We start from the raw sequence: 15,619 nt of genomic DNA, 5'->3' as shown, positions 1-15,619 counted from the left end.
GTTCAGGTGGCAGTTGGGCATGTAAGTCATCTTTCTTTCTTTTTTTTTTTTTTGAGACAGAGTCTCACTTTGTCACCCAGGCTGGAGTGCAGTGACATGATCTCGGCTCACTGCAGCCTCTGCCTCCCAGGTTCAAGCGATTCTCATGCCTCAGCCTCCCGAGTAGCTGGGACTACAGGCGTGTGCCATTATGCCTGGCTAATATTTTATATTTTTAGTAGAGATGGGGTTTTGCCCTGTTGGCCAGGCTGGTCCTGAACTCCTGACCCTAAGTGAGCCACCCGCCTCAGCCTCCCAAAGTGCTGGGATTATAGGCGTGAGCCACTATGCCTAGCCAAGTCACCTTTTTAGTTCATAGATTTCTGGATGAAGTGAAATCACATCCAAACCTGATACAGAAACCACCACATTATTCTCTGATACAGGGACTAGGATATGTCACCAGGAGATCTTGAACTCAGAGCTGATCCTCCGACTAGTAGGACCTTGGGGTTGTCCCGCTTAGGGAGGGGTTGAATATACAGTACATGGGGAAAGGAGAGGAAATCAAGTATCTGGTGAACAGAAGGGTGACGTTAGTCATTAATGCTATACACTTAATATTAGTATTTCCAGTTATCTATCCTTCTAGGCTGGTAGTCCGATTGCATTTCTCTGCCCTTTTAAGTAACCCCCATTAGATTAGCCTTCTTTTAGTTCTCCTACTGTGCTCGCTCTCTTCTTGTTACAAGCTTATGCTGAATATAGTACCCAGAGTGATACTATTATAGTTCAGATCACATATTCCCATTGCACCTAGAATAGAACACAAACCTCTGAACAGACCTGAAATCTCTGGGATCAGATTTCCAGCTGCCTCTCCAGCCCCATCTTAAACCATTCTCCACCCTCCACATGTTTACTGCTGGGCTTCACAAGGATTGTGCTTCCATTACTTTCTCATGCCAAGCTTTTTCTTGTCTCAGGGCCATTGTACTTCTTCTCCCCTGCCCAGCAGGCTCTTTCTCCAGATGTTCAAATGGCTGAGATTTCTCCTTATCCAGGTACCAGGTCACATATCAGCTCCTTGGAGAAGGGAGGCTGTTCCTGACCTGACCACCTCCTTTGAAAGAGCCTTATCATCTCCTGTCTAATCTCTCCAGTCTGTTTCATTTTCTTCTTACTTTTTACCACCATCTGAAATTATTTTTTTAGTTGCTTATTTGCCCAGCTTTCTCTAGAAAAAGAGAAGATTCAGCAGGGTCTTTTCTGGCTAATTTCATCACAGAATCCCCAGAGCCTGGATTAGCTGGACACCTCATAAGCACTCACTGGGTACCAATTGAATGAATCCATTGATGATAGAGTATACCAATTAGGCAGGAGCAAATCACCACCCTATCTCAGAGGCTTAGTATGATGCAGTTTACTGCTCTTTCAAGGCCCATGTTAATTGTAGGTGAATTGACGTTTCTGCTCCAGGTTTCCCGTTGATTGAGCTGTTACTAACTATACACTGCCGATTATCATGGCAGAAAGGAGAAAGCAGACAAACTACAATGATTCTTAAAAAATCCCACCAGAAGTGACACAGGTCCATTCTGATAATATTCACCTAGCCAGAACTAGTCACTAGGTCAGATCCAGCTTCATGGGGTTAGGGAAGGGCAGTCCTTCAAGATGTCTGGGAAGAGAATTGGAAATATTTGGCAATTAGCAATAATGACTGCCTTATAGAAATGATCATAGTCACTGTGAAGCCCAGCAGTAAACATGCAGAGGGTATAGAAATGATCCCTCTTCTTTTCAGATCTCAACTGAAATATACTATCCACAGTAAAGCAGTTTTCTTTATCCCTTAAACCAGCTGCTTCTCAAATTTAATGTGAACACCAATTATCTGGGGATCTTATTAAAGTGCAGGTCTAGAAAGGGGCCTGAGATCCTGTGTTCTAAGTAGCTCCCAAGTGATGCTAATGCTGCTGGCTTGTAGACCATGCTCTGTGTAGCCTGTCTACAGGTTTCTCTTAAGTACAGGCATCCTTCTTATTAGCACCCGTCTCCATTTATACATTTGCATGATCCACTTTCCCCTCAAATTCTGAGCTCCATGACATCAGGGACTGTTTTGCTGTCATTCACCCATTCACCATTGTTGCCTCCCTGTGATAAGGGTGTTCAATAAATATTAGCTAGACTCACGAGTTGTTGATTTCCTGGATTTCTAGGACTAGTTGCCTACTTCTGGATATGTGCCCAGAGTCCTGGAACATTACTGGAGCTTGGCATTTAGTGGCCCTGAAATTGGCATGTGCTCTTTGGAAGAGACATTTTTGGCCATGAGCACTCCATTATTTGTTGAATATATATTAGCATATACTATAACAATTGCTTCTTTTGGGTTTGGTTACTAAAGTCTCACAATGCTAGCAAAGAATATTACAATTAAAATTAAGCAGTAACTATTCCATTAATGTAACTGGGTTCTTATCTTCTGCATTCCTGAAGTTCATCTTGTTATTTCCAGTGTAGTCAGTTTACTCACCGTGTTAGCCAGTGTTCTCCAGAGAAACAGAACAAACAGTATGTATGTGCATATATATAAGACAGCTTTATTTTAATGAATTGGCTCATGCAATGATAAAGGCTTGGTGAGTCCAAAATCTGACGGAGTTGACCAGCAGGCTGGAGACCCAGGGGTGAGTTGCAGTTTGAGTCCAAAGGCTCTCTGCTGGCAGAATTCCTTCTTCTTGTGGGGTAGGGGGTGGAGAGGTGAGGGGTTGGAGGTCAGTTTTGTTTTACTGAGGCCTTCAACTGATTGTATGAGGCCCACCCACATTATGGAGGGTAATCTGCTTTAGTCAAAGGCCAGTAATTTAAATGCTAATTTCATCTAAAAAACCCCATCACAGAAACATCCAGGATAATGTTTGACCAAATACCTGGGCACTGTGGCCCAATCCAGTTGACATAAAATTAACCATCACATTCACCTTTCACATTCTTAAGAATGATTCAAATCTCCCTGGTAATGAAAACGACCTTAATAGGCCATGTATAAAACCTCTGCAGTAGGTCAGTTTAATATTCATTTGTGCTTTGAGTTCATTTAACACTGTTATTAGGACTTATGTTAAACAACCAGAGCTGGCTCAGAGGGAAGAGGGTAACTTAATTACCTTCTCATTTTAGTAATATTCATATTTCTTCCTTCCTCTATAGCTGCCTTTAATTCTCTGCTATAATTTATAGCATTATAATTAGGAGTTCTGACGATATACTTGAGCAAAGTGTATGCTTATGGATAAGTGGGGCCATTAATGGACTAGGAACTTTGGGTCCTGTCTGTTTCCTTCACATGACTTTGAAAGACACAGATGCTTAGTTTTTAATACATGAATGACAAGCAGCTGCTTTAACTCACTCACTGTTAGCCAGTACTAAAAAGGCCAGCCAGCTGGAGCAAAGCATTTGAAAATAAAGGCAAGGGCAATCTGAACTTCCTCAGTGAGGACAGAGTATTCCCTCCAGTTGACATTCCGCTTCCTTGAGATATGCTCCTCAGGTGACAGCTGTGAAGGGAAATACTAATGATCGTGTATGGGCAGTAAAGTTGATGCCTTTTGCCCCTTGAGGGAAATGAAACAGATGCCTGTATCTTCTTAGGCGTCAGTTCTGTGATCTAATTGAGGCTATTGTCCAGCATTAAATCTAGAGTATGCTCTAGTGGGTCTTCCTATGATGCCAAGGGTGAGAGAGTTGTGCCAGTGCTGTAGAATACTGGCCATCATAGTTGTTTTTATAATTCTTCAAAATGACAGCCTGACTTTGTTTAGATTTACACTAACTTTGTGATCTTGGCTGAGCCAATTAATCATGGTTGTTTTCCTCTTTTCTAAAAAGCAACATATTTCTGAACATTTTAAAATACATTGAAGGGGAGGAAGGAAAGGTTGAGGCTGAAGTGACGGAAGGCAGAATAGCCCAGTGGTGAAGTACATAGGTCTCCTGTCTGTATCAGTCAGGGTACAGATCACAGAAGCAGAACCAGTAGAAGATACATAGTAAGAGATGTGTTGTAAGAAACTGGATTATACAATTGTGGGGGTTGGTCTTCAGGAAGGGCATGCTGGAACTCCTGGGGAAGAGTTGAAGCTGCTGTCCTCAGGCAGAATTTCTTCTCCAGGCAAGCCTCAGCTCTGCTACTAAGGCCTTTCAACTAGCTGAAGCAGGCCAGCCAGGTTATCTAGGATAATTACCTTACTTAAAGTCAACACTTATAGAATCGAATCCCATCTATAGAAAACCTTCACAGCAACATCTTAGATTAGTGCTGGATTGAATAACTGCAGACTGTGGCCTATCAAATTAGGCACATCAAAAAGACATCACAGTGCCCCAAAAGCTTGATCCATCACTCTCATGGAGGTAGAGAATAAATGGTCGTTACCAGAGGCTGGGAAGGGGTGAGGGGACGGGGCAATAAAGAGGGGCTGCTTAAAGAAGGGACAAAAATATAATTAAATAGAAGGAATAAGATCTAGTGTTCAGTAGCACCATAGGACCACTACAGTTAACAATAATTTACTGTATACTTCAAAATAACTAGAAGAAAAGATTTGAAATGTTCCAAACATAAAAGTATTTGAGGTGGTGGATATCCCAATTACCTTGGTTTGATCATTACACACTGTATGACTATCAAAATATCACATGTGCCCTATAAATATGTTCAACAGAGTATACATAAAAATTTTAAAAAAGAAAAAAATTAAAGCTATTATGATTATTGAATAAAAGAAGGCATCATACTGCCCCAAAAGCTTGACCCTTCACTCTCTGTGAAACTTATGCCTTAGTACTCATTCATTCATTTATAAATTAAACAAATCATAGTATGTACCTCATAGGATGCTTGTGTGGATGAGATAGGATTAAATGATCGAATACGTGTATGCTGCTTACAATAAGATCTGGCACAAAGTAGCACTCAATAAGCAGTTTATGCTTTTTCATGCATTCTTACATTAAATATTAAATTTCATGGTGTCATCAAGTTTTAAGCATGATTTTTTTTAAGGTGAAGAAGCTGAAGTAGAGAGAATTGAAATGACTTGTCACCAACCTGTCTACTTTAGTTAATGCAACCAGGGCTAGAAACCATGTTTACTCTGATGCTTTTTATAGCTGAGATGACTGTCACCATCAGTGTGTCTGTCATTACCAACATGATTTTCAGAACTTTAAATCATTTATACATAAAACAAAATAACCTCAAGGTGTAGCTGGGGCCACCTCATCTTTTTAGACTTCAATGCATTTTGATTCAACACCCACAAGCAGTGGTGGCTAATTCGATGTGCTTCCTAATATCATTGGGGATTCTTGGGAAGACATTTCATTCCTGGCTTTGACATCCCTGTCCCCGTTTCCCCTTTTTGTGCCCAAATTTGAAATGTGGCCCTATTTCTTTGTACCCACAAAGATATTTCTTTTTTTTCTTTTTCTTTTTCTTTTTTTTTCTTTTGAGACGGAGTCTCTCTCTGTCACCCAGGCCGGAGTGCAGTGGTGCGATCTCGGCTCACTACAACCTCCGCCTCCCGGATTCACGCCATTCTCCTGCCTCAGCCTCCTGAGTAGCTGCGACTACAGGCGCCCACCACCACACCCGGCTAATTTTTTGGTATTTTTAGTAGAGACGGGGTTTCACCATGTTAGCCAGGATGGTCTTGAGCTCCTGACTTCGTGATCCACCCATCTCGGCCTCCCAGAGTGCTGGGATTACAGGCATGAGCCACTGCACCCGGCCCCACAAAGATATTTCTGAGTGTGCCGACCATTGACTGGTGAGAGAGTGGGTTTATACATAGCCATATCTTCCCTTAACCCCACTTGCCATAGAAATTAATCAGGCACTTTTCCCTCACACTCTCTCCTTTCACACCCTAGTCCACACCCGCAAATTTTACTGACTACTTTTGTAGAGTTACATGTCTTTGAGTGAGGTGAGAGTTGGGTGCTAGTGTGAGTTCACACCCTTCCCCTTCATATACCAAATGGCCTGATGGTGTATTTTCTAAGCAAAATCAGTTCTTTTCCTAAGAAACTTTAAAAAAATTCTATCTAATTCTAAGGAAACAAAAAATTTAGTTTTCAGACAATGCCTTATTAAGGTATGAACATTTTCACTATGCCTTTCAAAATAAAAAACAAACTCACAAAGATTGATTGGTAAAAAATAGCTAGCAGCTATGGGCTTATTTTACTTCATGCTTCAACTCTTCGCTGACCTTTAGAAGATGAATTTCTTCTGTGTTGCGTAACTGCTGTTCTGCGGAATCATCATTAATTATCGCGAGCCACAAACAAAACCCACCATGATGGATTATCTCACAGCATAATTACTGACTCTAATCATAGACAGCTCAGGCTCAGAGGTGCTAGGTATCCGGACAGTAAGTTTTGTGTGCATATTTCAAGAAAGTATCATGAAGCTTGAAGAAGAGAAAAGAGAAAGACTATTACTAGTACTAGCAGAGCTCAGTGGCCTGTCAGCATGTATTTTTGACTAACGGTTAACAAGTCCAGAGTGAAATCAACAATGGTTACAATCTTGCCTCCTCTTTCTCCTCCTCCTTTTCCTTTTTCTCTTACTAATGAAAGGAGGTTATTGCAATTTTGCCAAATAAGGAGACCTTAAACCAAATTCTCTACCCTGTGCTCATAACAGAGCAGAAAGAAAAAAAAATGTCCTTCTCATTTAACTCAATAATATTGCATTATAGATATATCTGCTCCTACAAGCAATTCATGTTAAGCAAGCACATTTTTTTTCCCCAGTAGACTGTGCAAAGCACGTCTGCTCTAGTTTTCAAAAGACGAAATATCTGTGTGCCTCACAGACAAGTTATTTGTTAGAATTAAAGGGAAACTTTAAGGAGTGCTTAGGCTCTCAGGATTGACCTTCGGCCATCTCTTATATAAGGAAATTAATAGTTAATTGGTCACTTTAGTGGCCCATCTGAACTAAGCAGCTTAATAAAGTAGTAAAATATGTGTGTTCCTTTGAGAAACAGAACACCCTGTCATCGCATACATGGGTAAAGAATGATGCTTACGAGATTGGAAGGCTGTGTCTAGAAAAGGGGTGCTCAGGAATCTTGTCTGTTTTCTAAAGAGCTCATTTGTCTCACCAGCACCATTATGTTCATATTGTTTACCCAGTTTCCATGTAGTAAACTGTAGCCACATCAGAACAATCCGGTTCAACTTTTATGTAATAAAACTGTGAGTTGTTTATCAGTTGACATGGATTCCAAGGTTGAAGGTCACATAATCTAAGCATGCCCAGATGAACCTAAGTGTGCTACCACAAGGGGAACCTGAGTGCTCAGACTTAGGAGCAGGGGCTGAATTAAGAAGCAGACACTGCATGGCAGTGTCCAGGATCCAATCAGATTGAGCTTCGGCATCACCCAGACCCAACCCTCGTTCAGGGAGACAGATTTGAGCATTTCCTCCTGTCTCCTTGCCATGTGACTTTCAATAATGCTTTTCTTTTCTCGAAAGCTGGTGCCATGGTATTTGCCTCTGTGTACTTTGGGCAGTGAGTCAGTTGATGCTAGGTAACAAAATGACAATGCAATAGCATTAATTATATGGTGCATTTTTAATAATATGTGGCTTATCACATGTGTTTTTGACTAATGTTTATTAAATCCACAGTAAAATCAGCAATGGTTACACTCGTTCTTTCCTTTCATTCTTCATCCTTCTTTTTCTCTTCTTTAATGAAAGGAGGTACTTGCGATTATTTCACTAATAAAATTTGGAACCAAATTCTCTACACTATGCTAGAAAAATGTGGATGATGATACATTTAACTTATCTTATTTTTTGTAAAATAAAATATTTTCAAGAACAGAATTGCCAAAATATGTTTTGGGAATCAAATTTGTTTCCAAGGAAATATAACTCTAAAATTATAATGTAGAAAATTTGACATATATATTTGGGATACTACTCTTGAGGTCACGTCTTTTTATAGGGAGGAAATAAGACGTGCTTTCAGGGCGGAAGACACCTAGGTTTTGTAGTGTCAACTCTGCCCTTTATGAGCTGTGTATATTTGGACAAGTTACTTACCCATTCTAAGCCTCATCTATAAAATGAAGATAATAAAAATGCTTAATCAAATGATGGACGTGGGGCTTAAGGATCAGGTACAGGGCTTATAATAGTGTCTGGTGAATAGTAGGACCTAAATAAGTGCTCACTCTTATATTCTAACGAGGCTAGCTTAAAGGAGGAAAAGCCTTTAGATTTGATGGCTGTGAGTGCAAATGATAAAAATTAGTAAGTATAAGTTGGACATATGGCATTAAAAATGATTGTCTTAAAGGCACACACGCAACAACAACAACCATCACAAACCTGAAACCTATCAGGATGGTTAAAATGAGCAAAGGATTTTGAAGCTAATGTGAAATAATTTATTTCTGGTAGTATTAAAAGAAATAAAGACATTTTCTTCAAATTCCTAATTTTAAATGGAATTAAATATTATAAAAATCAATGACCTAAAATACACCCATTATAGAATTGTGTTGATCCTCATAGCATTATGAACCTGTGCTCTTAAATTTAGACTGCTTGAATTCAAGCTCTGCCCCTTACTACCTGTTTTACTTGGGCCAATTGTGTAACCTCTCAATGTCTCATTTTCTTCATCTGTAAAATAGGTAAAGTTATGATATCTACTAGAACGTCGTGAGGATTAAATGGTTAATACTACAAAGTATTTGCAGCAGTAAAATAGCAAATGTTGTTATTATTACTATAATTCTAAACTAATTTTGCTTCACCATCCTAGGCCAAAGAAGGAAAAAGAAAATGTTGTGGTTTTTCTTTTCTACTTTCCTTCAGAAACAACATGATTGAAGGGTTTGCTTGTTTCTCTTAAGTAAATGACAGCACTGCTTGACATGGTTGGCTGATCAGCAGAGTGAGACAGCAGTGACAGCTTGCATTTATGGGAAGTTCAGCCTGCAGACCAGAATATTTTATTTCCAGATTGCCCGAGGAATTTCTGACGTTCAAAATGGATGACACTAGAGATTCACCAAGGGAAATTTATCATGTAATCCAATATTTGTAGAATTTTTTTTATTACAATGATTTTTGACCTAAGTATGAAAAAAATACTCTAGTAAGATAGCATTTAAAAGAAAAATTAAATAGATCAGCTGGGGCCCTTGGAAAGGATTAGTGAACTAAAGTTAAGGTTGATTTTGACACAAGAAATAGAACTCTAGGAAGTTTTTCTTTGTTTTCTGCAAGAAAATAATGGTTCGGTTGAGAACAAGTGCTTATGCTTGGAAATTAATCATAATTGTACTTACAGTGTACAGCCACGGAGCTACTATGTAAACCAGAATAAAGGAGACATTAAGCAATCTGAGCTCCCACTTTTAAAAATTTGAATTATATTTTCACTTTTACCATTTGCATGGAGTGAAGTCCACTAATCTGAAGGTTAATTTTCCTTGGTTAATTCTGAAAATATTTCCAATGAAAATGGCTTAATGATGATGAGAACTGTTCTCTTTCTCTCTCTCTCTCTCTCTGTATGTTTGAGAGAGAGAGAGAGAGAGAGAGAGAGAGAGAGAGAGAGAAAAGAGTATGTGTGTGTTTTGTTAACACATAAACAAATTTATGCTATCACAAAACACACGTCCAACAGATTTAAGATAATACCAGGACAGTTATGCACATTAAAATATATGCTGTCTACTCTGTGGTGGAAAACAAGGTGCCAAGTTTTGTAGATACAATTATGAATAATGCACAGTGTTGATCCTCAAAAAGCACATGGTCTAGTGAGAAAACAAGGAGTCAGAAATTATAATTTGTACAACCTCTCTTGTCAGTCACAAATGCAGATTCTATTCCAGATCATGAAATTATCTATATGTTTTATTCAGGATCTCTGAAATGAAGTCCTAAATGATGGAAGAGAATAATAGAAGAGCACAACATCTTTTAGTAAAGTATGTCTGTTGAGGGGAAGATAGCAAGGTATTTTTTTTTCCTCTTTCTTCAGATATAGAGAAGCAGAATGTTGAACTAAGACCAGGAAAAGAGAGGAAAAAGAAGTACGGTCATGTAAAAAGAATAAGGCCGGACACAGTGGCTCACGCCTGTAATCCCAGCACTTTGGGAGGCCGAGGCGGCAGATCACCTGAGGTCAGGAGTTCAAGACCAGCCTGGCTAACATGGTGAAACCCCGTTTCTACTAAAAATACAAAAAATTAGCCAGGTATGGTGGCATGAGCCTATAATCCCAGCTACTCAGGAGGCTGAGGCAGGAGAATCACTTGAATCTGGGAGGTGGAGGTTGCAGTCAGCTGACATCATGCCACTGCACTCCAGCTTGGGCAAAAAAGTGAAATTTTGTCTCAAAAAAAAAAAAAAAAAAGGAAGAAGAGAAATAGAAAGATAACAAAGTGCAATAGTTTAGCCAACGAAGGACAAAATTTGTTGAAGAAAGTAGCAGGAGATGGTCAACAACATACAAGGTTAAAGCAAGTAGGAGATGAGAGATGAGAGAAAGCCACTGGATCTGGTGGAAAAGCACATTTTGATCTTTGATGAGCAGGTAGTTTCAGAAGAGTTTTAAAGTCAGATGAAAGCTGGCAGAAACTGAGATGATATTGAATCAGGATAGAACATGGAAGTAAAAGTACACACCAAATATTTGAAAATCGTAGCAACTAAAACAGAAAGAGTTTATGGGTGTTAAAAGAAATGGAAGCTGAATCAAGAAAAAAACATAATTAGGAAACAGAAAACCTTCTTATATTGGAAAAAGGAAGGAATCCTATCTATTGAATCAAGTTGAGAAGTATTGGCTAATTGTGGGGTGAAATTCTGGGGTTAAAGGAAAGAAAGGTGAGTTAAAATTTAGTTCAATACCCATTTCAGAAAGTAGGAGACAATATTTACCCAGATTATAAGGAAAGATGAGAGGACATGTTGAAAATAATGGAAATCCTCTTTTTTCGTTCCTGTCATTAAAATTCATGCCTTAAACAAATGTAAAGAATTCTGGCCTGATCTAGGGCATGCCTGTGTCCACAAACTCTTCTTGCAGTGCTATTTCACTTGCTTTTTATTCTAAAGGCACAACGTCTCTTTCAACAACTCAGTCAGGCCATGCTTTTCCCACTTCAGGACACTAGCACATGATCTTACCCTCCTTGGAAATAGTTCTGTTCTTTTGGCTTCGACTAATGCAACATATACTCGAAATCTCAGTAAAATATCCCATCCTAAGAGATTTCTTGTTTAAGCCAGAAATTCAGCTTAGGTTTCTCTATTTTACTTTTAAATCACCCTGTTCTTTTTTGAGGAAAAAAATTGGAACTATGAATAACCTCGACACTCCTGAATTTGGAGATTGCAACTGACTGTTGTAAAATGCATGTCACTGGCTACAGATGGACTTTGCTGACAAAGGGAAAACTAATCCCCATTCTTAGCTCCTTAAACATAATCTAGATGACTTTTCCAGTTGTCCAGTGACATATGGGAGTGTTCTAAACACTGCATTTTATGGATTCTAAGACTCATATTAGCAGCTCTGTATTACAGTTTCTCTGAGTCTCGACTGAAGCTGAGTTCTTCCAGATAGGATTTGCCATTTATTTCTTCCATTAGCCAACCCGGGACCTCTTTATGTCTGTGGTCTTCGGGAACATAATGGTGGTATGAATTCGGAGTTGCAGATCGGTGTGAGCACTCCTTATGGTTCAAATTTTCAGAAATTCAAAGGACATTTGTTTTCCCTGCCTCTATTCAGTGACAAGATTGAGACACGCAAATTTAATTTTACTTTCTGTGTTGTAGCTTTAATTATCGTTCATTTTACACTACGATTTTCAGCCTTGTCTGGGGAGGAGGGTATGTCCTATCAGATTCTCCAAACTTGATTTATCTTTTGCATATAAAATAGTAATGTGTCATAATCAATGACAACCTACAATGTATGGTTTGTTATATATGATGAAATAAGGTACTATTTTTCTCCTTGTTCACAGAGGCTACTTGTAGGAGTTTAGCTAACCAATTAGTCAGTAGAAGAATTCCTTTTATGCATTTACTAGTTGAGGAACAATTATTTTTTGAGTGCCTACTATATGCCAGGAAATGTTGTCTGCACTCAGGATTGAAAGTGAAAAAATCAGACAAAAATCCCTGCCTTCATGAAGTTTAATTCTAGTTCCTATGTAATATTGTGAAACTTGAAGTTGTTTGACAGCAATAAAATTGCATTCACAGCACTAATCACCAGTGTGACCTGAGTAATTCCTGTTGTAATATCATTTCCCTTTTATAGAACTCATTACAAGTATAATTAAGTCAAAGTGCAACAGTTGGCTTGTTGTCTTTTCTCACTGTAAACTCCATGGCTTCAGGTCCTACTGTTTTCGTTTGGGCCAGAAGTCCCTGCACCTAAAGCAGGCCTGGAATCCAGTGGATGGACAATACACATGGACTAATAAGACAGTGTGGTGTACAACATTTGCCTAAAAATTGACTAAGTTCTAATCATCAAGTAAAAGTCTTTCATCAGTTTATATATTAAACATGAATACAGTAAATGACTATAGTAAAGAGGATACAGTAATTTGAAACCCTCTCTTTCCCCACTTCTTGAAAAAATACTGAATTACTCATTTTACAGTTCACACTAAGAATTATGATATCATGCTTTCTTACATGCTGTAGTCTTTAGGAAAACTTTTCAGCCTCATATATGCAATTTTTTAGACATTATCAAAACTTATTTGCTTAGGCCCTTTTATTTTATTTTACATTTTGATTATCAGTTCTCATTATTTTGTGTTATTTTCTTTTTTGGAAATACTGTTATTCAAAGTCAATTCTTTACATTCTGTTCCCAAAGTCCATTGTCATCTGTGACATTAACAGACATCTCTTTCCATTTCTTCCACATTATAGATATGTATTCATATTTATTTTCTGTAGCACTCTGGCAGTATTGGGCCAGGTTTTTAAGGCTTATCATTATTTGTATTGATTCGATTAACTTTTGGTTCTTTGAATTCTCTGTTTATTCTGACCTATTACTGTTAAATAGATGTAATGGCCTTTGATCTCATTAATGCTAAGTAGCAATTCTCTATTTTTTTCCTGACTCATTAAGAAAATATTTTCTGAAGAAGATTATATTTCCTAGGCCCTTAGATATCTCTTCTTTTCTGTTATGCTTTTTTATTTTAAATAGTGACATTGCAACTTTTATCTATTTATTTATATATGAATTTACTTTGGTTGCTATTTCTTCTTATACAAAACTCAAGATACTGCTGAATAATACGGTACCGCTGTTCTTTTTAAAAACACAGTACCTTCCTGGACTCTGGCTTGCGGTGCAAAAGCAGGTTAGAGGGCGACCCACTCCTGACACTGCGATCCTCAATCTCATCACCCGCTGGACATCCCAAAAGGATCCTGGGATGAAGACGAAGAGGATTGGGCCTCTTTCTATACCATGAAAATTGTTTGTTTGCAGGCAACTTTGAGATATAATCATGGGAATTTTGGGGATATTTCTACCATAAGCTTTCTTCTGCTGAATACCTCTGTACCTAGGATGCTTAATAAAACACAAATTTTCTAGAATGCTGTGACCTCCTTGGCTACATCTGAAGCCAAATAAACACAAAATATGTTTGAGTGCTTTGTACTAAATGAGATTTGTGCCTAGTAAAGCAATTTAACAAAACTTCCTCAATTTATAAGAAAAATAACATACATAATATGTACAAGTATAAGGTCACTTTGATAATAAGACAGTCTTCTGTTTTGTAAAATAAATGTTTCATTTTATTAACTTGAAAGTAAACATTTTTAGCAATAAATGTGAAATAATCACGATCTACACTTCGTACTTAATTATTATACATACATGTACAAACCATTTATCATAGAAAATAATACTTCAGAATAATTGCTGTGCTTCTTAGATATTCAGGAGATAATTTTATACAAATTCTTTATACACACATTTAATTCAGTTATTTGTTATCACTAAAAAAAGCCACTTTGTGATTATTCTAACACAGAAGAGAGCACATCATCATGGGATAATTAAGCCATTAATAGAAATACAGGCAGTTTCTTTTAAAAATTCATTTTGTGTCTATTTGCTATTTCCTCACCATAATCGGTTACTGTAACACTTGGAAAGTTGTCCTTAAAGACTTTATTTACAGTAACATTCAATACTTGGAGCTGAGAAGCTGCACACTCAGCAATAATGACTACAATCTATGCAAAGTTTGTCTGCCCCCTCCCTGTTTTTTAAACAAATTTCTTTGGGTGACATCTGAGCATCCTAAACTACCAGTGGCTGAGGTTGCTTCAGGTTAATGTATTTTTCTTGTTTGCTCAAAATAAACTGAGAATGTGACTCATAATATATAAAAAAAAGTCATATGGATTTGAATATAAGGCAACTACTTCTGCTTTGTGTTTTGAGAAAAATTTCACCTTACGTTGAAGTATGGGGTAAAAATAAACTTAGTTTGGATGCCTCAAAAATGGGCACAAAATTACTCTAATAAAATTGTTAACTATTAAATTAGAACTTGAAGGTATGATTTTAATCTCCTTCAGCCATCTGAATTAAGTGTAGTTGTCAAATGCAAATCTGATTTTTCAGAGGTAAGGTAAAGAGTAAGGGACAGCCCCATTCACAGGAAAAAAGTTAAGATTTTGGTGAAGTATTGGGCAAAGGACTTATACAAAAATGACCTAATCCGGGGAGAATTATTTGCCAGGTGACATCTTGAAGCTGGCAGGAGAAAAGGCCTAGAATGCAAATATCAGCAAAAGGTAGCAAAGGCGTTAGTTGGAGGAAGACAGATTTTGTGTGTTTTGTGTAAGTTGGTATTCTCAATGCTTACAGCTACACCTGGCTTCCTGATGACTCAGCATGTATTATACTATTCACGGAATGAATGTAGACTCAGTCTTTGGGTATGTCCTGATTTTTTTGGAGTTAAAATTGTTTTGAATCGTGTTTCTTCCATTTATGAGTCATGTGACTTTGGGCAAGATAAGCCTTAGTTTTCTTATGAATAAAATGGAAATTCTAATAATTCATATTCATAAAGGATTTTCTGAAAAGTAAATTGTGTAACATCTATAAACTGACTACTAACTAATATTAACATTGAGTATCATCAGAGTAAAAGATTCTTGTGTTCCCAGGAAAAGACTGTGTTTTGGACATCCTAACAAGCAATCACCAGAAACAGCTTTAAACCCTTCTCAATGACAAATGACAACTTACTTTAGAAGCTTTAGGAGCTGTATTTCTGAAGCCTGGCCAATGAATTAAGTCTTTGGCTTCCAAACATCAGTCAGTGAGCAACAATCTCACTTCAGTAGCCCAGCTCATGGAAGCCAGCAGATAGCCAGTCTGGCTCCAGTAATCCAGTAAGCCAATCTGACACAGCTAAAGGTCAACCAATCCCTAGTCCCACCCAATTCTAAAAATCTACCCATGCCGGAGCCCACACCTCCATAAACCCAGTAAAATGAGTTCTCT

The 15,619-nt window shown here is 38.0% G+C and overlaps 1 protein-coding gene and 1 long non-coding RNA gene across 2 annotated transcripts in view; one reads left to right on the top strand and one right to left on the bottom strand.

Moving 5' to 3' along the window:
• The window catches only part of GALNTL6 (polypeptide N-acetylgalactosaminyltransferase like 6), a 1,233,993-nt gene that overhangs the window by 386,333 nt on the left and 832,041 nt on the right, over positions 1 to 15,619 (bottom strand). The gene's annotated exons all lie outside the window — the stretch shown is intronic.
• LOC109026434 (uncharacterized) overlaps positions 1 to 15,619 on the top strand; it is a 99,722-nt gene that overhangs the window by 70,448 nt on the left and 13,655 nt on the right. The window lies entirely within an intron of this gene.

Source organism: Gorilla gorilla, chromosome 3 (genome assembly GCF_029281585.2).
Source record: "Gorilla gorilla gorilla isolate KB3781 chromosome 3, NHGRI_mGorGor1-v2.1_pri, whole genome shotgun sequence".
Lineage (NCBI taxonomy): Eukaryota > Metazoa > Chordata > Mammalia > Primates > Hominidae > Gorilla > Gorilla gorilla.
The sequence above is the reverse complement of the archived record's forward strand: the minus strand, read 5'-3'. Positions and strand labels throughout refer to the sequence as shown.